The sequence below is a fragment of the Scyliorhinus canicula genome, chromosome 17 (genome assembly GCF_902713615.1).
Source record: "Scyliorhinus canicula chromosome 17, sScyCan1.1, whole genome shotgun sequence".
Taxonomy (NCBI): domain Eukaryota; kingdom Metazoa; phylum Chordata; class Chondrichthyes; order Carcharhiniformes; family Scyliorhinidae; genus Scyliorhinus; species Scyliorhinus canicula.
The window spans coordinates 96,365,526-96,388,712 of NC_052162.1; the positions used below are offsets into that span (position 1 = coordinate 96,365,526).

At 48.8% G+C, this 23,187-nt stretch overlaps 1 protein-coding gene across 2 annotated transcripts in view; it reads right to left on the bottom strand.

The window, feature by feature from the left end:
* LOC119952056 (interferon-inducible GTPase 5-like) overlaps positions 1–23,187 on the bottom strand; it is a 35,933-nt gene that overhangs the window by 12,239 nt on the left and 507 nt on the right. The window contains exon 1 of one of the 2 annotated variants that reach the window (XM_038775555.1): positions 8,069–8,194. The exons of the other annotated variant lie outside the window; for it this stretch is intronic. The gene's annotated coding sequence lies outside the window, so the exon portion shown is untranslated. Of the gene's footprint in view, positions 1–8,068; positions 8,195–23,187 lie in introns of those variants that run through there. 2 annotated transcript variants of the gene reach the window in all.

Consider the following 23,187-nt stretch of genomic DNA (forward strand, 5'->3'; position numbering starts at 1 on the left):
CAGGGGGCGCATGCATTCAGGGTTGGGGCCTATTACTCCGTTACACTCTACGTAGCCAAGGATGGCTAGACGGTCGGTGCTAAACCTGCATTTGTCCTTGTTGTAGGTCAGATTAAGGAGTTCTGCTGTTCGGAGGAATTTTCGGAGGTTGGTGTTGTGGTCCTGCTGATCCTGGTCGCCGATGGTGACATTATCGAGATACGGGAAGGTTGCCCGTAAACCGTATTGGTCGACCATTCGGTCCATCTCCCGTTGGAAGACCGAGACCCCGTTTTTGACACTGAAGGGAACCCTTAAAAAGTGGTAGAGTCGCCCATCCGCTTCGAACGCATTGTACTTTCGGTCACTCGCGCGGATGGGGAGCTGATGGTAGGCGGACTTGAGGTCCACCGTTGAGAAGACCTTGTACTGCGCGATCCTGTTGACTAGGTCGGCGATACATGGGAGAGGGTACCCGTCCAGCTGCGTAAACCTGTTGATGGTCTGACTGTAGTCTATGACCATCCTATTTTTCGCCCCGGTCTTTACCACCAGCACATGTGCTCGCCAGGGGCTGTTGCTAGCCTCGATGACCCCTTCCTTCAGTAGCCGTTGGACCTCAGACCTGATGAAGGTCCGGTCCTGGGCACTGTACCGTCTGCTCCTGGTGGCGATGGGTTTACAATCCGGGGTGAGGTTTGCAAACAAGGATGGGGGATCGACCTTGAGGGACGCGAGGCTTGAGGGACGCGAGGCTGCAGGCAGTAAAGGGGGGGCATAGGGCCGCGAATTTGAATGTTAAGCTCTGGAGGTTGCACTGGAAATCTAACCCCGGGGTGCTGCCGCGCAGAGGTGAGGAAGAATGAAGAGCTTGTAATTTTTGAACTCCCTCCCCTGGACCGTGAGGTCTGCTGTGCAGCACCCCGTGATCTGGACTGGAGCGAGTGCGAACCGGAGGCCAGAGCGATTTTTGTTTGACTGTGTAAACAGAAAGCGCACAGCATCATACCATGGAGGGGTGGGCGAAACTCTCTGTGCTCCCGGAGTCCAGCAGGCAGCTTGTCTCGTGGCCGTTGAGGAGGATCTTCGTAGTTGGTGTGGTAGAGTGCGGGGCCACAACTGGTCCAGTGTGACTGAGGCGAGTCGTGGCAGAAACTCTGAGTCATCCTCAGGCAGAGTAGTCATCTGCGGGGTCCTCGGTGCTGATCCAAGATGGTGGAGGTTGGACAAAATGGCGGGGCCTGATCCCAGCACGTGGAGTCGGGGCCCAAAATGGCGGCGCCCGGGGATCGAATGTGGCAGAGGGGGTGGGGGCAGCGAGGTCTGCGGTCCGCACGATGCCCCTGAGGAGAGCTGCTTGGGACCGCAACAACCGCTTTGGATTGGCAAACGGCCACAAAGTGGCCCTTCTTGCTGCAATCCTTGCAAGTTGCGGAGCGGGCCGGGCAGCGCTGGCGGGGGTACTTTGCCTGGCTGCAAAAATAGCAGCAGGGCCCCGTGGGTTTATCGGGGTGCCATGCGGCGCAGGCCTGGGGGGGTCCGAGTCCGTGGGGGTGAGGGAGGTCGCGTTCCACGCTGCCCAGGGGGCCGCCGCGCGGTCGGGGGCGTAGCCACGAGCATTCCGATTAGCAACATCTAGGGAGCAGGCGAGGGCCCGTGCCTCCGTGAAGCTTAAAGTCTTTCTCTCTAAAAGTCTTTGGCGGATCTGTGAGGACTGCTTACCTGCAACAAAAGCGTCTCTGATCAGAAGTTTGGTATGCTCGGCAGCAGAAACCTGTGGGCAGCCGCAGTTCCTCCCCAGCACGAGGAGGGCACGGTAAAATTCGTCCAGTGACTCACCAGGTATTTGCTGCCTCGTGGCCAGTAAGTGCCAAGTGTAGTCTTGGTTCACCGGCTGTATGAAATGTCCTTTAAGTAAGTCCATGGCAGCATCGTAGTCTGTTGTGTCCTCTATGAGCGTGTACATGGCGGTGCCTACGCACGAGTGGAGGATGTGCAATTTCTGTTCCCTCGTTGGGACGTTTGCGGCTGTACTCAGGTAGCTATTGAAGCAAGCCAGCCAATGCTTAAATACTGCTGTTGCATTCGCTGCGTGCCGGCTGAGTCGAAGACACTCTGGCTTGATGCGAAGCTCCATCCTTTAAAATCTTGTGTATTAAATTGATGCACAATCAATGGACATGAAACGTAGATAAAGTCCGAATGATAGGCTTTAATACACAAGAAGTGGACCCAGCAGCAGACGTACAGAAGAATGGCAGACTGCCGGGGAAATACGGGTTCTTATACCCCGCCTTGTAGGCGGAGCTACCTACCTCTCAGCCAATCGGCTGAGAGGCACATGACATACCTTGGCCAATGGACAGCGAGTCTTCTGCACCAATGGCAGCTCACACTCCCAGGTACCGTAATACCCCTAGTCATACTACCACAATGTGTAACTCACCTCCATCACCAAGGTGCAATGGGGAAAGGTGAAAGCAGAACTAGGGGACATAGCCTCAAAATAAGGGGATATAGATTTAGGACTAAGTTTAGGGGGAACATCTTCACCCAAAGGGTTGTGAATCTACGGAATTCCTTGCCCAATGTAGCAGTAGAGGATCCTTCATTAAATGTTTTTAAGATAAAGATAAAGATAAGATTAAGATCCAACAGAGGGCAGCAGAGTGGAGCTACTGATTGGCTGTTCTGGGGAGATTTGCATACGTGCAGTGCGGTCAGCCAAATTTGAAGGTGGTTTGTGAAGGGGCTGTTGTCAAGTGACAATTAAACCCGAAACACTTCCTCAGTACTTTCCCTCCCTACCCCCTCCTCTAACCAAAAAAACAACTACAACCGTGGTTGTCGGGAAAGTAAGTTTATCTCTTTAAAAACTTACCTTGAAGGGTGACATCACAGCAAAGCAGTGACCTGATTGGCTGGCAAGGAAAGTGCTCCAATTAACAGTTGCTGGGAGAAATTTAACTCTTCGTGTGTTGGTGAGTATTGTGATTGGTAAGTAAAATCTTTATTCCTTTCACTTATTAATTATTTGATACTATATTTGTAATCAGTTAAGGTAAAGGGTAAAAATGGCAGGAGATCCCAGACCTGTGTTATGCTCCTCGTGCGCAATGTGGGAGGTCAGGGATGCGGCCGATGCCCCTGACTTCTTCATGTGCGGGAAGTTTGTCCAGCTGCAGCTCCTGTTAGACCGCATGGCGGCTCTGGAGCTGCGTATGGACTCACTTTGGAGCATCCGCGATGCTGAGGAGGTCGTGGATAGCACGTTCAGTGAGTTGGTCACACCGCAGATTAGAATTGGTGATGGAGACAGGGAATGGGTGACCAAAAGGCAGAGAAAGAGCAGGAAGGCAGTGCAGGTGTCCCCTGCGGTCATCTCCCTCAAAAACAGGAATACCGTTTTGGATACTGTTGGGGGAGATGACTCACCAGGGGAAGGCAGTAGTAGCCAGGCTCATGGCAACGTGGCTAGCTCTGCTGCACAGAAGGGCGGGAAAAAGACTGGCAGGGCTATAGTCATAGGGGATTCAATTTTAAGGGGAGTAGACAGGCGTTTCTGTGGTCGAAAACGAGACTCACGAATGGTATGTTGCCTCCCGGGTGCTCGGGTCGGGGATGTCTCCGATCGGCTGCAGGACATCCTGAAGGACGAGGGTGAACAGCCAGTTGCCGTGGTGCATATAGGCACCAACGATATAGGTAAAAAAAGGGATGAGGTCCTACAATCAGAATTTAGGGAGTTAGGAGATAAGTTTTAAAAAAAAGTAGGACCTCAAAGGTAGTAATCTCAGGATTGCTACCAGTGCCACGGGACAGTCAGAGTAGAAATTCAAGAATAGTTAGAATGAATATGTGGCTTGAGAGATGGTGCAGGAGGGAGGGGTTCAGATTTTTGGGACATTGGAACCGGTTCTGGGGGCGGTGGGACCATTACAAATCGGATGGTCTACACCTGACTATTAATCGTCAGAGATAGAACATAGAACAGTACAGCACAGAACAGGCCCTTCAGCCCCGATGTTGTGCCGAGCAATGATCACCCTACTCAAGTCAACGTATCCACCCGATACCAGTAACCCAACAACTCCCCCCCCCCATTAACATTATTTTTAGGACACTAAGGGCAATTTAGCATAGCCAATCCACCTAACCCGCACATCTTTGGACTGTGGGAGGAAACCGGAGCACCCGGAGGAAACCCACGCACCCACGGGGAGGACGTGCAGACTCCGCACAGACAGTGACCCAGCCGGGAATCGAACCTGGGACCCTGGAGCTGTGAAGCATTTATGCTAACCACCATGTGGTGCAATCACAATGTTAGAATAATACTAGCAGCCTCCCAACAGCCAGTAGGATACAGAGGAACAGAGATGTAGTCAGATTCGTAAAAGATGTGAAAATAGCATGGTTCTTGTGATTTTAATTTCCCCCATATTGACTGGGACTCCTTGAGTGCCAGAGGTTCGGATGTGTTACGGGTGTCCGGTAGGCTTTTTTGAAACAGTTTGTTGATAGTCCAACCAGGGAAGGGACTTTACTGGACCTGGTATTTGAGAATGAGCCCAGCCAGGTGACCAACGTTTCAGTACGGGAATGTTTTGGGAATTATGATCATAATTCCGTAAGTTTTCGAATACGTACAGATATGGACAAGAGTGGTCATCAAGTGGTCCTTGAGTGAGGGAGATAATTGGGGAAAAGCCAACCACAATACAATTCGGCAAGAGTTGGAGAATGTGGATTAGGAGAGGATGTTTGAGGATAAATTCACATTTGATATGTGGGAGTCTCTGAAAGACCAATTGGTTAGTGTGCAGGACAGGCATGCCCTTGCAAAAATGAAGGACAGAAAAGTCTAAAAGAAAAAGGAAGCATAGGAAGCATACATAAAGTCTCGGCAATTAAAAGCAGACAAAACCTTTGAAGATTGGAGGGAATGTAGGAAGAAACTCTAACAGGGAGTTAGGAAGGCTAAGAGGGGCCATGAAATGTCATTGGCGAGCAGAGTCAAGGAAAATCCCAAGGCCTTTTATACATATATAAGGAGCAAGAGGGTAGCTAGGGAAAGAGTACGCCCACTCAAGGACAAAGGAGGGAAGTTGTGCGTGGCGTTAGAGGAAGTGGGTGTGATCCTTAATGAGTACTTTGCATCGATATTCACCAAGGAGAGGGATATTGAGATGATCTTGATGGATGGCCTGATTTATCACAAGAACACTTTTAGCTAATGTTATGAATGATTTATTAACATTAACTGTTGGTGAACTATAACATCAGATGAATAACAGTAAAATCATCGACAAGCAACCTCTGTCTTCAGCTTCCTCCAGCCAGTCTGAGGTCAGCTGACTTTAACATTCACTTATACATTAGTGAAGCCCCTAGTAGTCAGTCAGAGAATTACAACACTACCATGATATCCCTTCAGATATGATGGATATTAAGTTGAGGGATGGGTGTCTGAATACTTTAGGGCATGTCAGCATAATGAAGGAGGAAGTGTTGGATATTTTAAAATGCATTAATGTAGACAATTCACCTGGGCCGGATGGAATCTATCGCAGGTTTCTGTGGGGGGCAAGAGAGGAAATAGCTGGGCCTGAACAGATATCTTTGTTTAAGAAGGGAAATGGGATAATCCAGGTAATTATAAACCAGTGAGCCTAGCGTCAGTGGTGGGGAAGCTGTTGGAGAAGATACTGAGACAGGATTTATTCACATTTGGAAACATGAGGCAACAAGGTTTCGTTTGGGGGAAGATCATTTCTTACCAACTTGATGGAGTTTTTTGAGAAGGTGACAAAATTAATTTATGAGGGAAAGGCTGTGGATGTCATCTGGTACTGTTGGATGGTATTCGGAGTATGCTAGCTAGATGGATAAAGAACTGACTTGTCAATAGGAGACAGAGAGTAGCAGTGGAAGGGAGTTTTTCAGAATTGAGATCTGTGACTAGTGCTGTTCCAAAGGGCTGGCCTCCCTGTTGTTTGTAATATATATATATAAATGATCTGGAGGAAAATGTAGATGGTCTGATTAGCAAGTTTACAGATGGCACTAAAATAGGTGGATTTGCAGATGGTAAAGGCAACTGTCAGAGAATACAGGAGAATATTGATACAGATTGGTGAGTTGGCAGAGAAAAGGCAGTTGGAATTCAATCTGGACAAAAGTGAGGTGGTGCATTTTGGAAGATCAAACTCAGGTGTGAATTATGTAGTAAAAGACAGAATCCTTAAGAGCATTGACATACAGAGTGATCTGGGCATTTAGGTCCATAGTTCCTTGAAAGCGGAAATGAAGGTGGGAAAAGTGGTCAAGAAGGCATACAGCATGCTTGCCTTAATCAATCGGGATATTGAATACAAGAGTTGGCAGGTATGTTACAGTTGAGTAGAACTTTAGTTTGGCTGCATTGGAATATTATGAGCAGTTCTGGTCGCCACACTACCAGAAGGACGTGGATGCTTTGGAGAGTGGAAAAAAGGTTTACCAGGATGTTCCTTGGTCTGGAGATTGTTAGCTATGAGGAGAAGTTGAATAAACTGATTATTTTCATTGGCAAGATGAAGAGTTAGGGGAGTCCTGATTGATGTCTACAAAATTACGAGAGGTATAGACAGACTGAATAGTCAGAATTTTTTCCGAGGGTGGGAGACTCAATTATAAGGGGGCATAGGTTCAAGTTGACAGGGGGAGTGTTTAGGGGAGATGTGTGGTAAAAGAGGGTGGTGGTTGCCTGGAACGCATTGCCAGTAGAGGTAGTGGAGGCAGGCATGACAGGAACATTTCAGATGGATTTTGATAGAAAGATGAACAGGGCAGGAATGGAGGGATACAGCGCGTTTGGACAATAAGTAGCAAGTCTAAATCAGGAATCTCAATCAGTGCAGGCTTGGTGGGTCAAAGGACCTGTTCCTGTGCTCATAGAATTTACAGTGCAGAAGGAGGCCATTCGGCCCATCGAGTCTGTATCGGCTCTTGGAAAGAGCACCTTACCCAAGCCAGTAACCCAGTAATCCCACCCAACATTCTTGAACACTAAGGACAATTTAGCATAGCCAATCCACCTAACCCGCACATCTTTGGACTGTGGGAGGAAACCGGAACGCCTGGAGGAAACACACACACACACGGGGACAATGAGCAGAATCCGCACAGACAGTGACCCCAGCCGGGAATCGAACCTGGGACCCTGGAGCTGTGAAGCATTTGTGCTAACCACTATGCGGCCGTGCTGCCCCAGTGCTGTAATGTTCTTTGTTCTGGAGAAAATCTGAATATCATTGCACTTCCTTGTTTTGATGATTTGAAATGTTTTGAAATCTCACTTTCAGATATTTTATGAAAGAAGTATAATTTTGCCAAAAGACAGTTGTGTGTGAGACCTGGGTGGATGGGCAGTGTCAGGGATTTGCTGTAACTCTGGTCAGGGCTAGTCGAGGGTCAGTAATTTAGTGACTGTTGACCCATAGATGTAAGTACGTGGCCATTTTAAAACCTTTGAAAACAATTTTCAAACAAAATGTGGAATGGCAAAACGCATCAGCTGATTTGCATGTACTGAAAAAAATGAACAGTCTGTTGAACTCCTCTATTCACTTCATCACTTCATCCTGTTATTGCATCATTTCACAATCTGATAAATAAATGACTTGTAATTTCCTGAAGTTTTGTTTTTTTTTTCAGTTTTGTTTACCCTTACCCTCTGAACAACGGATATAAAACGTGCTTTTAGTAATTTTTTGGGTTTGAACACAGCCAGAGCTTAAAAACAAAAGTAGACGGACAGAGTCAAACGCGCGAGTGCAATCATTAAAGTTGTGTGATAACTCTCATTAAACCAGGGCAGCACGGTGACGCAGTGGGTTAGCCCTGCTGCCTCACGGCGCTGAGGTCCCAGGTTCGTTCCCGGCTCTGGGTCACTGTCCGTGTGGAGTTTGCACATTCTCCCCGTGTTTGTGTGGGTTTTGCCCCCATAACCTCTAAATTTATTTTTAAAAATCTCTCGTTAAACCTATTGAATAAAATTCACCCTGAATTGTGACAACCGCGCTTTGTTTCAATTCTCCATTCTTACCTGTACAGCTCCCTGGCATCAGCAGAGTGTTTACTCAGTGAAGTTCTCGCACTGCTAACTTCTCTATCCAGAGTGAGTATTTCAATGTCGAGTTCGTACAGGGAGCGCCGTCACAATTTACAGATTAACAGCTTTTTAAAAAGTCATTGGGTAGATTGCTGCATGCTATCCAATGACAATCAAAACCCTGTATAGTCACTTGTTACTGGGGAGATTTTGCTTTTCTATTTCAAAACTGGGAGGATAAATCACAAAAGGTGGTTCTCACTCACAATGTTGGAAAATTGTGGGTCCAAAATCTGAATTTCTAGGTATGGCGAGATACATGTTTCAAGCAATTCCTACCTCCCAAAGGATTTTGTTTAAAAATTCTCCTTGTGTTATAACCCTCATGAAGATCATGGGCTATGGACTACTGGGTTCCCTGTGAGCGCGTCAGAATACGAACTCCACCATTAAGGGGGTGGGGCTTCCCCTTAACAAGGGTGTAACAATACGTGTCTTGTAAGGAATACAAATGGTTAACAATAAGATAGTAATACTTCTCACCGCCAGATGGTGTTCTGGGAAATTTACACCATTTTATAATCTGTATATACATGTGTCTGTATTGTAAGTGCAGTTGCACTACCTGTCCTCCAGGGGGAGTAGCTCTGGGAATGCTCGAGTTGTACGGGGCTTCTCCCTTGGCTCTGCCCAGGACTCCTCCCCCTGGAGCTGCTGTATAAAGATCAGTGCCACATGGTCAGCCGGCCAGTTCACCGAAAGTTCAATGGCTAATAGGCTGGCTCTGTTGTGAGTATATTAAAACCGCTATTCTAATCCTACAAGCACGTGTCCGTAGAATTGTTAGTTCCAACAATTTAATATACTCAGGAAACAGTTGAAGAAATCATGGAAGCAGCCCTCAAGCCCGGACGCCTAGAACAGGACCCAGAGGATGCAGAGGCTAAGGAAATTTTTACCCACTGGCTGAGATGTTTTAAAGCCTACCTGGCAGAAGCCAGCACCGCCGGAACAACGGAGGAACAAAAACTCAGCCTACTGCACGCGAGGGTAAGCCACAGAATATCCACACAGCTGAATCCAGCCGGTTCTTACACCGCAGCGCTGGCAATATTGGACAAAATGTACGTTAGGCCCATTAACGAGGTTTATGCACGCCACGTGTTTACGACCCGCCGTCAGCGGCCTACAGAAACGCTAGCCGAGTTTGTACGGGAATTGAACAATCTTTCCAATGACTGTAATTATCAAGCCGTTACCGCGGCTGAACATAGGGAGTTTGCTGTGCGGGACGTTTTCGTGGCGGGCCTTAGGTCTAACTATGTGCGCCAAAGACTGCTAGAAAAGGGGGCCAGGACTTAGACACTACCGTGGAGGCTGCTACCACTATGGAAGTTTCCTTCCACAGCCTCACCTCGTTTCCCGCGGTCCCCGCAACCTCATCGTGGACCCCCCGACCAACAGTCCCCCCAAGCCTGTGCCGCACGGCCCCCCAGCTACAGCGCTGCCACAGCCAGTTACTCTGCTGCCCCAGCCATTTACTATGCTGCCCCAGCCAGCTACTCGGCTGCTCCAGCCTGCCATTTCTGTGGCCAAAGCCAGCACCCGCGGCAGCACTGCCCGGCCCGTAACGCGACATGCAGCAGCTGCGGGCCAAAAGGACACTATGCCAGAGTGTGTCTAGCGAAGAAAGCCCCAGGCTCTAACCCTCCCTCGGCTCAAAGCACTCGTTCCCTGAATTCACAGGCCTGCAGGCCCCGAAATGCTGCAGCCTGTATGCCGACTCCGCCCCCACCCGACATCTGTGACTCATGGGGGTGGCCATCTTGGCAATCCTCCTCCATGCGGCCGACCATGTGCGACTCATGGGGGCAGCTATCTTGGAAATCCTCCTCCATTCGGCCGGCTATGTGCGACTCATGGGGGCGGCCATCTTGGGATCCAGCCCCTTCAAACTCTGAAACTCACCTCGACTACTACGAACTCAGAGGGCAGTCATCACAGGGCCACTCCAGCACAGCTGATCGAGCCGCCGACTACCGGCAACTCAGCGCAGTCACCCTGGATCAATCCCGCCCCAAGCACCTATGAAGTTCGATGGCGGAGGTCCAGATCAACGGGTACAGCACGCCATGCCTCTTTGACTCCGGGAGCACCGAGAGCTTTATACATCCAGAGCTGGTAAGACGCTGTTCGCTTTCTATTTTTCCGGTGTGCCAAACTATCGCCCTCGCTTCGGGCTCCCACTCAGTCCAAATCCAAGGACGCACCGTTGCTACGCTCACAATTCGAGGCGCTAGTTAGTCTAAATTTAAACTTTATGTCCTGCCCGACCTCTGCGCGCCTCTCTTATTAGGCCTGGATTTCCAGTGCAACCTCAAGAGCCTCACCCTCAGCTTCGGCGGGCCCCAGCCCCCACTCACTATCTGCAGCCTAACCACGTTGCACATCTCCCCCCTCCGCTCTTCGCCAATCTCACTCCAGATTGCAAGCCAGTAGCTACTCACAGCAGGCGTTACAGCCTACAGGATAGGGTCTTTATCCGATCGGATGTCCGACGACTGCTCAGTGAGGGGATCATAGAGGTCAGTAATAGTTCCTGGAGAGCTCAGGTGGTGGTCGTCAAGACCGGGGAAAAACTTTGCATGGTCGTCGACTATAGCCAGACCATAAATCGCTTTACGCTCCTAGACGCGTATCCCCTCCCAAGAATTGCAGACATGGTTAATCAGATTGCCCAATATCGGCTATTTTCCACGGTGGATCTGAAGTCTGCATACCACCAGCTCCTAATCTGCCCGGAGGACCGCCACTACATGGTATTCGAGGCCGATGGCCGCCTCTTCCATTTCCTCTGGGTCCCTTTCGGCGTCACTAACGGGGTTTCGGTGTTCCAACGAGCAATGGACCGAATGGTAGACCAGTACGGGCTGTGGGCCACGTTTCCGTATCTGGACAATGTTACCATCTGCGGCTATGACCAGCAGGACCATGACGCCAACCTCCACCGTTTTCTCCAAACGGCACAGAAATTAAATCTCACTTATAACAAGGAGAAATGCGTTTTCCGCACAAACACTGGCCATCCTCGGCTACGTCGTGGAGAACGGAGTCCTGGGCCCAGACCCGGACCGCATGCGCCCCCTCTTAGAACTCCCCCTCCCTCATTGCCACAAGGCCCTCAAACGGTGCTTGGGATTCTTCTCATACTACGCCCTGTGGGTCCCTCAATATGCGGACAAAGCCCGCCCACTCTTTAGGGCCACACGATTTCCCCTATCAGCTGAAGCGCGCCAGGCCTTCAGCTGCATCAAGGAGGACATCGCCAAAGCAGCCATGCGGGCGGTGGATGAATCCACTCCCTTTCAGGTTGAGAGCGACGCCTCAGAGGTAGCTCTAGCAGCCACTTTAAATCTTTCTCCCGTACCCTATCCACTTCAGAACTCTGACACTCGAGAAGGAAGCACAAGCCATCGTGGAGGCTGTTCATCACTGGAGGCACTACCTCGCAGGTAGGAGGTTCATCACCGACCAACGATCGGTTGCCTTTATGTTTGACAACTCGCAAAGGGGCAAAATAAAAAATGATAAAATCCTTCGGTGGAGGATTGAACTCTCCACCTATAGTTACGATATTAAATATCGACCGGGGAAGCTCAACGAGCCCTCGGATGCCCTATCCCACGGGACATGCGCGCAGATCAGCCGTCTGAAAGCCATCCACGTTGACCTCTGCCATCCAGGGGTCACCCGGCTCTCCCACGACATCAGAGCCCGAAACCTGCCTTTCTCCAACGAGGAGGTAAAAGCTGTCACCAGGGACTGCCCGATCTGTGCAGAGTGCAAACCGCACTTCTGTAGACCAGACAGGGCTCACCTGGTCAAGGCTTCTAGGCCCTTTGAACGCCTTGCAATCGATTTCAAAGGGTCACTCCCCTCCACTAACAAGAACATTTATTTCCTCAACATCATCGACGAGTTCTCCCGATTCCCTTTTGCCATTCCATGCCCTGATATGACCTGCCACACAGTCATTAGGGCCCTGCATAGTGTCTTCACCCTGTTCGGTTTCCCCAGCTACGTGCACAGCAACCGGGGTTTGTCCTTTATGAGCGACGAGCTGCGTCAGTACCTGCTCGACAAGAGCATCGCCTCGAGCAGGACAACCAGTTACAACCCCAGGGGGAACGGGCAGGTGGAGAGGGAGAACACGACGGTCTGGAAGACCGTCCTACTGACCCTACGGTCTAGAAAACTCCAAGTCTCCCAATGGCAAGAAGTCCTCCCAGACGCGCTCCACGCAATCAGATCACTCCTCTGTACAGCTAGAAATCAAACCCCTCACGAGCAACTCTTCATTTTTTCTAGGGGCACTACCACGGGAGTCTCACTTCCGGCGTGGCTGAGGACACCAGGCCCGGTCCTCCTGAGGAAGCACGTCAGGGGGCACAAAACTGACCCCCTTGTTAAAAAAGTGCACCTCCTCCATTCCAACCCCAAGTACACAGTTGTAGAGTTCCTGGACAATCACCAGGACACGGTATCCCTTCCAGACCTGGCACCCGCTGGATCCAGCCCCCCCTTCCCCCGCTGAGGAACCCCTTACCCCGTTCCCTATGCTGCCGCCCCCTCGCGCCCCCGATTCCGCAAGCTCACCCCACCGGTTCCATGCACCAGAACCAGCCCGGCCCCAGCGCCCCCAGTCTCCGGTCGAGCCAGAGGTGTATAAAGTTCGGACAAGACCCGCCCCGGAGTCTGCCATCGTACCCCAGCTCTCAACACCCACACAGCCACCGCAACAGGCTGCAACCCCGGTGCTCCGCAAATCGAAAAGAACAATTCATCCACCGGACAGACTAACTCTGTGAGCCACCACCCCCGCTGGACTCGATTTTTTTCACAGGGGGTGAATGTGGTGAATGTGATTCACACCGGATTATAATCTGTATATACATGTGTCTGTATTGTAAATGCAGTTTAACTACCTGTCCTCCAGGGGAGTAGCTCTGGGAATGCTCGAGTTGTACGGGGCTTCTCCCTTGGCTCTGCCCAGGACTCCTCCCCCGGAAGCTGCTGTATAAAGATCAGTGCCACATGGTCAGCCAGCCAGTTCACCGAAAGTTCAATGGCTAATAGGCTGGATCTGTTGTGAGTATATTAAAACTGCTATTCTAATCCTACAAGCACGTGTCCGTAGAATTGTTGGTTCCAACACCTTGTAACTGTAAACAAGGAGTTGCGATCATTAGATAACAAAGGGTTTCAGAGGAATGTGATTGGAAGCTAAGTGTTGCTAGGGGGGCCTAATTGGTCATGTATGTAACCCCCCAAGCTAATTAGGAACTAACCCATGTAAATGTCTAATAGAGGCTATTAGCCATTGTACAATTGAGAGGTGACCACGAGCACTGCGGAGTGCCTGGCTTTCTCCCAAAAGCTTTAACCAATAACTCAACTCTTTAGTATGAACAAGTTATTTTCCACTTCAATGGAGATAAGGAACAGTGACATAAATATCATGTGTCTTCTGGCAGAAGGTTGTAAGGCGTTGGAGCGATTAAGTGCCTTGCATAGAGTTCTGTTGTAAGATATATCATCTTGTTTTATTTAATAACTTATTCCTTGTTGAGTGGTTGGAATATTTAATTTAGTAGTGTAAATAAATCAGCTTTCTTCAATAACTCAGCTTGATATTCTTTGTAAACACTCCTGAATAGACCCAGAGACCATCACAAAGGAGGCCTGGCAGATATAAAAATCCTGATCTCCATGTGGTCAGTTAGGACACTTTGCACGAGAGTGCAATGCGCCACAGAAACCACAAAGAGCCCAACAGACAGGCACCCTAAATAGGAATAGGGTAAAGCCTATTCATAGTGTTAGCAACCGTTCAGACCAGGGAGACATGAACAGCACAGACTGACGGTGTTCGGGCTGCCTAGCTTGTGTCTGCGACACCCTTTGGGATAGGTCTGGCCGACCGGTCGTAGCAGCCAAAGTCCGGGGTCAGCCCGTTGAATTTCTTTGGGACACAGGAGGGTCCCGCACCACACTCAATTCCTCCACAATGTTTCAGAGGGACACGTGGCCCACAACAGACACCATCACCCTCAGCGGCTTTACAGGCCACTTACAGCAGGGACACATCACAGTCCCTGTATCCATACAAATCGGCAACATCACCACAAAGCACCCCATAGTGTTAGTTGATCTGTCCCACACAGCAGAGCACATTTTAGGAATCGACTTTATGAGCTCCCACAACCTTTCATTTGATCCAGTCAACAAATGTGTCTGGAAAATGGTAAAAGCAGCACGAGCCCCCACCACGCTCACAGTAGGAGAATATGCAGATAGGATCAGCTCAGTTGGAGACTACTGGTTTGACCCGAGAACAATTAGTGCAGGCAGACAGGTTAGGGCAGTCCTGCAAGAACACAAATCAGCATTTGCACAGCACAAGCACGACTGTGGCCGAATGGCTGGCTCTGTGCAGATTACAGGTCCTGACCCCAGACCCCAGAAACAGTACGGATTTCCCCAGGAAGCAGAGGGAGAAATCTCAAAAGTGATAGATGGCTTGTTAGAACAATGCGTACTGAGATTAGTAGCCTCCACTAATAATGCCCTGATTTGGCCCGTCAGGAAACCCGATGGATCATGGCGACTGACCATTGATTACTGGGAACTGAATAAAGTAATCCCAGCAGCAGCCCCCACCGTAGCCACAAGTCCCGACACCATGCTCAAGCAGGGACTCCAGCCACGATTCTTTATGGTTTTGGACATTAGTAACTGCTTCTGGTCCATTCCATTGGCTAAAGCATGCCAGTAAAAATTTGCCTTCACCTTTAAAGGACAGCAGTACATGTGGACGTGCCTTCCACAAGGCTTCCACAACTCCCCCTCCATTTTCCACCGACAGCTGGCAAATGGGTTAGCTACATTTTCCCGCCCCGAATGTCTGGTCCAGTATGCAGACGACCTGCTACTACAGACAGACACAAAGGCAGAGCACATTACGCTTCTAGCAGAACTCCTAGGACTCCTAAAAGAAATTGGATGTAAGGTTAACCCCAAAAAGGCCCAGATCTTGGAAGAAAAAGTGATATACTTGGGAACAGTTATCACACATGGTAAACGCGGAATCGAGCAGAAAAGGATTGACTCGATCATCAAATTGCCCCTTCCCCACAACGTCTCAGCCCTCCGGTCATTTATAGGACTGGTTGGCTACTGCCAAAACCACATTGATGGTTTCGCCACTAAAGCAGCTCCCCTATCCGACCTTCTTAAGAAAAAGGCACCTTGGGAATGGCTTCCCCAGCATACAGATGCCGTGGATGCTTTAAAAAGAGCACTCAGCACTGCCCCCGCACGACACGTCCCAGACCCACTTTCCCCGTACGCTATAGAAGTAGCAAGCATCGACCGAATCCTTTCGGCCGTTCTCCTCCAGGAACGGCATGAACAGTTAAGACCCATAGCTAATGCATCCCAAGTATTAGACCCTGTCGAGCATGTATTTTCTGCCTGTGAAAGGCACCTGCTCGCAGTTTTTTGGGCAGTACAGTACTTTTCATACCTTACAGGACTCAACCCCATCACCATCCTCACAGAACACACCCCAACACAGCTTTTGTTAGACGGCCGACTTAAAGATGGCACAGTCAGCCAAATCCGAGCAGCCCGCTGGACCCTTCTTTTACAGGGACGGGACATCACAGTTAAATGAACAAAGACACACACTTTCCTTGCAGACAATTTACAGTACCCAGGCACCCCTCATGAATGTGAGATTATCTCCACCCAGCACAACACAGGCCCATTCATTCCAAAGACATCTCCCAGGAAGATAGGTAGTTCACCCCGGAGACCCCAGCCCACAGACACGTGCGCACCCCTGAAAATCTATGTGGATGGCTCCTCCACAGTTTTAGACGGCAAACGCATAACAGAAGGCGGTATTTATGTAGAGGACGCGCAGGGTAGGGGCTGGTTTAGCTCACTGGGCTAAATCACTGTCTTTTGAAGCAGACCAAGCAGGCCAGCAGCACGGATCGATTCCTGTACCAGCCTCCCGGACAGACGCCGGAAATAGGCGACTCGGGGCTTTTCACAGTAACGTCATTGAAGCCTACTCGTGACAATAAGCGATTTTCATTTCATTTCATTTCATAGAAGAGATTTCCCTAAAGTTGCCAGGACACTTAGGCTCGCTGGCAGCAATAGTGTATCTAGTAGACCACCCCGACTCATTCCCCATTCCAGCAGACATCTATTCAGCCAGTCTGTATGTCTGTAATAGTTTAACCAAATTCCTACCCCTGTGGAAGACAAGAGGATTTGTTTCCACAGATGGAAAACCCCTACCATCAGCCCCATTACTCAGCCATATTTTAAAGCAGGTAAAGGACAGGAAATACCGCATTGTGAAAGTTCGCAGTCACCACCGTTCTTCCCCCCTTGGAAATGTTAAAGCAGACGCCCTAGCAAAGGCAGGTTCTAGGCATGAGTTTTTTCTAACCCCCCTGAAAGCACCCCAGTATACGCAGTTCAGGTCTCACAGACCAACATACAGGATTTAGCCCAGGCACAGAAACAGGATGAGAAGCTCAGGGAAGTTTTAAGGGAACTTTCCCAGCCCCTTATGACAAATTGAAGAATTCCATAACCACACATGACGGTGTGATTCTAAAAGACAGCCTTTATGTAGTTCCAGAGCAGGATAGGAACCAACTCATTTGTTTGTTCCATGACAATCATGGACATCAGGGAATTGAACCCACTTTAGCCCACCTCAGACCGCTCTGTTTGTGGCCAAATTTAAAAGCCGACGTGACACACTACGTTGAGAATTGCTTGATCTGTGCCCAGAACAATCCGTACAGATACGCAAAGAAGGCTCAATTTAGCCACACCCGCCCGTTAATGGCCCATGGACTAACATCCAGATAGACTTCATTGGACCCCTAACCCCTTGCAGAAACGGATATAAGTATGTGTTGGTGGTCATCGACACCTTCACAAAACGGGTGGAAGCTTTTCCATCGCGCACCAATACGGCAAAGACCACAGCCAAAATACTAACCCAACACATCTTTACAAGATGGGGACTCCCCCGCAGTATAGAATTCGATCAAGGCTCCCACGTTACAGGACGAGTTATGAAAAACGTCCTCACAATTTTTGGAATTACTCAAAAGTTTCATATCGCGTACCACCCCAGTCAAGTGGTATTATCAAACGCATGAATAGGACACTAAAAGCCACCCTTAGGAAAATGGTTCAGCAGAACAATAGCACCTGGGATTCAGTCCTCCCATTTGCATTAATGTTTTTGAGAAACACGGTATCCACGTCCACAGGATACACCCCCCACACACTCATCACCAGACGCCCCATGAAAGGAACGGAATATTTATTAGGCTTAGATTTGACCAGCCCCGCAGTGACAGCCCTCACACATGAAAACGCTGTACAGCAGTTAATAGCAAATGTGAAGGCGGCCCAACTCGCAGCCGCTTTGAGAATGGGCACAAGGAAAAAACAAAGCAAGGCTTGTTTCGATAAGATGGTGCATGCCACTGAGTTTGAAGTAGGGCAGCAAGTACTGCTTTCCCTATACAATCCCCGCACATTCCTGTCACCAAAATACTCAGGTCCGTACTCCATTTCGGACAAAGTAAGCCCCTCTGTCTACAAGATAAAATACCCTAATGGAAAGTCTGCATGGTTCCACATAAACCAGCTCAAGGCTTATGGATCGCAGAACAACCACACACACCACATCCTGCTCGCAGTAGCAGACAAGCTCGCCCCACCCACAGAAAACACATTCCTACCCTCCCCCAGCCAGTCCAGCCCGTCCTCTGACTCAACTTTGACTCCACCCCCTGACCCATGACTCTGCCTCTCCCCGCCCCCAGACAGCAGCGACAGCGACAGTGACTGCGAAAGCACTGACGGCAGCCACAGCACACCATGATACTATCCCCGTGCACCAAGCCCCACTCCCAGCGACTCCGAGTACAATTCAAGTGATCCCTTTGAGATCACATACATTACAGCCCCTGACCCAGACCCACCGCCCGACGATTACGGACTGAACGCCAGTAGCTCCAACCTAGACACACGAATCTGGCACCGAGACAATTCATTCAGGCTCATCAGGAACGATGAGATGGACCCCATGTCACCCCACGCAGCTTTGGCAGGACTTCTGCAGTCAAGAGTATGGCAGCCGGGAGAAGATGATGACATTGAGTCTGACTCCCACCACACGAATCCCTTTGCGACCCTATTTACAACTGAAAACTGAGGTGGCCAGATGATGTTAAAAAGGAACCGTTAGAGAGATGCGGTGTCCTTTCTGATGGAACCTGCACGATATTTATTGCATGTTTGTTTGTATGTGTTTATTAAGTGTTCAGTGTTTAGAATTTAAACAGCTTTTCACAGCCCCATGCCACCACTTCTTTAACGCCCCCTGGCAGTTAATGGAGCAAGTTTGTCCACGGACAGCTGCCTAGTTTGTCCGCAGAAACATCGGAGAATTTGCCCAGACGCCAATTCGTAACTGCTCTTCTAATTTGAGGGTAGAAGAGACATTACTGCAACCCACCACGACGACTACATTCTTGCCCGTTACTCAGGAAGTGGAGAAACGACACTGGTCCCCGCCCTGCCTGAGGACCCCCCCCTCCCCCACCCTCTGGTCAGCTGAGCTCGGGTAGAGCACATCCCGTCCTACCCAGGGATTCCATCCAAATCTTACCTGCCGCGGCCCATACGCACCGCATTTTGGCTCTTTCATTTCAAAAAAGTTTTGTTTTGTTTTATAGTGACCCTTCGGTTGCTTTCCTCATGCTATTTACATCCTCAAATATTGGGATGGTAAATCGCACAGGCTGCGAGACTGCTTGCACTGTGTCAGTAATTTTCAAGAATGTCTTGTCCAGAAATTCGGTTTTTATAAAATAATGAGGGAGTCACAGGTGGTGACCAATTATAAAGGGTAATTGGCAATAAAGGACAGACAGACAAACACAAGAGATCTTAAGCAAGATAATGACAGATATTATGCTTGTGTTCACAAGATTCCAGAAGAAGAGAAGAAGAGAAGGAAGACAAGAAGAGAAGAAAGACAAGAAGAGAAGAAAAGATGAAGATGGCCTCCATCTTTGCTAAATGGACTAGCAGGGTCCCATTGGTTGCGCGCGAACGCTAACCCCCTCACCCCCACCCCACAGGCCATCAATGATTCACTCCCCCACAGTACACAGAGCCCAGTAACAGTCAACGTATCCCGACCTGGTGTGATACATTTATCACTTGGTATTCCCTCTCATATGTCATTGAAGCACTTGTAGCACTGGCGATACTGTGCAGTATCGTGCAGACCATTCAAATGAAGAAATGGTGAAGGAGAGCCTACCGCTCTAGCACCCCGGTATACAGAATTAGATCCCCTATTTTCGGTTTCCACCAGGCCACCAAACCCCTTGACATGGATTAAAGTACATTCGTTTTTTTGTTTTGTGTGTTTTCGTTTGTTGAATAAAGAAATGTGAACTCTGTGTTTGACTGCCAAACCAGAGAAATTTGAATGCTGCTATTTTTGTACAGTTAACATATTAGGATATTTTTGAGTGATGATAGTTTATAGAGAATAGTTAGAGGTTCCACTTTTTTATTTTGTAATGCATGTCCTTAATGACATAGTGCCCCCGTAAGATGATGTGTGTATGTAAAATTGTTTAGTTCAAAATATGTTGCATAGTTAGGGTCAGAGTAGAGCCTAGTCATGGGTGCCCGCTTGGTCAGGGAACGAAAACATCACAGTAAGGTGATCCTTCACACTTCGCGTTGAGGATCACAAGGAGGGAGTGTAGCCACCTGGGGTGGCCACGTCCCGATTCCAAAATGGACACTCGCAAAGAGTACAGGGAAAAATGGACAGCACTAGAAAAACGAGAAGGTACAAGGATTCCTGTAGATTAGAACTTGCAGAGCCCAGACAGAACTGAAACTACAAGCCATTAGCATAGTAATGAGCTATCTCCGGGGACAAAAGTAAACATTGAAACAATCGGTACCAGGACAGACTCCCCGGCGCCAGTGGAGACTAAAACAAAGGCAGGCCAACGGTTACCTAGAGCCCGCCCAGCGATTGGGGAACGACCCCGTTATTGAAGAGAATCGATACAAACGATTGGGACATGGTCCAATTAATTGGGGCCAAGTCCAGGGTCCGCCCAGAAGGGCGTGAAACCCTGGGGACTGTAAAGCAGAGTCCCCAAGGTCAGTTCGCTCTCTTATTCTTCTTCGTCACCTTCATCTTGGCCTTTGTCTCTCAGCGATGAGAGGCCCGCCAAGCACCAGCCAAGTAAGTCTAAGGTCAACGCATGCTACGAGCTAGGCACTCCTAGCTACTATTCTATACCAGCCCGAAGCCAGCAGTATCAGAACCGGACAACGGCCATTGTTCCTCTGACTCAGTGTGCCCCCCCGAAGCTAAGTATAGGCTTTTAGTAGTAGTTGTAGTTTAGCGAATAGAGTTTATGCATGAGTAATAATTAACTGTGTATGTAAATAAATGTGCATTGATTTCAAACTTACTAACTGGTGTATCGAGTCATTGATCAGTATTCAGTTTTGAACCTTGTGGTGGTATCAGAAAGATACCTGGCGACTCTTGAGCAAAGGTAATTAAAACAGAGCAAATTAAGGGAAGGCATAACGAGCAACAAGATGTGTGGTGAAAGAGGGTGGTGGTTGCCTGGAACGCATTGCCAAGTCTAAATAAGGAATCTCAATCAGTGCAGGCTTGGTGGGTCAAAGGACCTGTTCCTGTCCTCATAGAATTTACAGTGCAGAAGGAGGCCATTCCGCCCATCGAGTCTGCATCGGCTCGTGGAAAGAGCACCTTACCCAAGCCCACACCCTATTCCTGTAACCCAGTAATCCCACCCAACCTTCTTGAACACTAAGGACAATTTAGCCTTGCCAATCCACCTAACCCGCACATCTTTGGACTGTGGGAGGAAACCGGAGCACCCGGAGGAAACTCACGCACACACGGGGAGAACGTTCAGACTCAGCACAGACAGTGACCCAAGCCGGGAATCGAACCTGGGACCCTGGAGCTGTGAAGCAATTGTGCTAACCACTATGTGGCCGTGCTGCCCCAGTGCTGTAATGTTCTTTGTTCTGGAGAAAATCTGAATATCATTGCACTTCCATGTTTTGATGATTTTGAAATGTTTTGAAATCTCACTTTCAGATATTTAATGAAAGAAGTATATTTTTTCCAAAAGACAGTTGTGTGTGAGACCTGGGTGGATGGATAGTGTCAGGGATTTAGAACATAGAACATAGAACAGTACAGCACAGAACAGGCCCTTCGGCCCTCAATGTTGTGCCGAGCCATGATCACCCTACTCAAACCCACGTATCCATCCTATACCCGTAACCCAACAACCCTTAACCTTACTTTTATTAGGACACTACGGGCAATTTAGCATGGCCAATCCACCTAACCCGTGGCTGTGGCTCTGGTCAGAGCTAGTCGAGGGGTCAGTGATTTAGTGACTGTTGACCCATAGATGTAAGTACGTGGCCATTTTAAAACATTTGAAAACAATTTTTTAAAAAAATGTTAACAACCTCCATGCACTAATATCGAACAGTGCTTTCTCACTTATTCCAAACTTTTCATCAGCTCTGCAGTGGAATGACAAAACACATCAGCTGATTTGCATGTACTGAAAAAAATGAACAGTCTGTTGAACTCCTCTGTTCACTTGATCACGACACCCCGTTATTGCATCATTTCACAATCTGCTAAATAAATGACTCGTTATTTCCTGAAGTTTTGTTTCTCTTTTCAGTTTGCCCTCTGAACAACGAATATAAAGCTTGCTTTCAGTAATTTTTGGGTGTGAACACAGCCAGAGCTTAAAAACAAAAGGTGACGGACAGAGTCAAACGCGCAAGTGCAATCTTTAAAAGTATGCGATAACTCTCATTAAACCAGGGCAGCACGGTGGCGCAGTGGGCTAGCCCTGCTGCCTCACGGCACTGAGGTCCCAGGTTTGATCCCAGCTGTAGATGTCATATACATGGACTTCAGTAAAGCATTTGATAAAGTTTCCCATGGCAGGTTGATGGAAAAGGTGAAGTCGTATGGGGTTCAAGGTGTACTAGCTAGATGGATAAAGAACTGGCTGGGCAATAGGAGACAGAGAGTAGTGGTGGAAGGGAGTGTCTCAAAATGGAGAAAGTTGACTAGTGGTGTTCTAAAGGGATCCGTGCTCGCTACCACTGTTGTTTGTGATCTACATAATTGACCTGGAGGAAGGTATAGGTGGTCTGATTACCAAGTTTGCAGATGATACTAAGATTGGGGGAGTTGCAGATAGCGAGGAGGACTGTCAGAGAATACAGCAAAATATAGGTAGATTGGAGAGTTGGGCAGAAAAATGGCAGATGGAGTTCAATCCAGGCAAATGCGAGGTGATGCACTTTGGAAGATCTAACTTGAGCGCAGACTATATGGTCAATGGAAGAGTCCTGGGGAAAATTGATGTACAGAGAGATCTGGGAGTTCAGGTCCATTGTACCCTGAAGGTGGCAAGCAGGTCGATAGAGTGATCAAGAAGGCGTACAGCATGCTTGCCTTCATCGGACAGGGTATTGAGTACAAGAGTCGGCAGGTCATGTTACAGTTGTATCGGACTTTGGTTAGGCCACATTTGGAATACTGCGTGCAGTTCTGGTCGCCACATTACCAGAAGGATGTGGATGCTTTAGAGAGGGTGCAGACGAGGTTCAATAGGATGTTGTCTGGTATGGAGGGTGCTAGCTATGAAGAAAGGTTGAGTAGATTAGGATTGTTTTCATTAGAAAGGCGAAGGTTGAGGGGGAGAACTGATTCAGGTATACAAAATTATAGAGGTATGGACAGGATAGACAGCAACAAGCTTTTTCCAAGAATGGGGGTGTCAATTACAAGGGGTCACGATTTCAAGGTGAGAGGGGGAAAGTTTAAGGGAGATGTGCGTGGAAAGTTTTTTACACAGAGGGTGGTGGGTGTCTGGAATGCTTTGCCA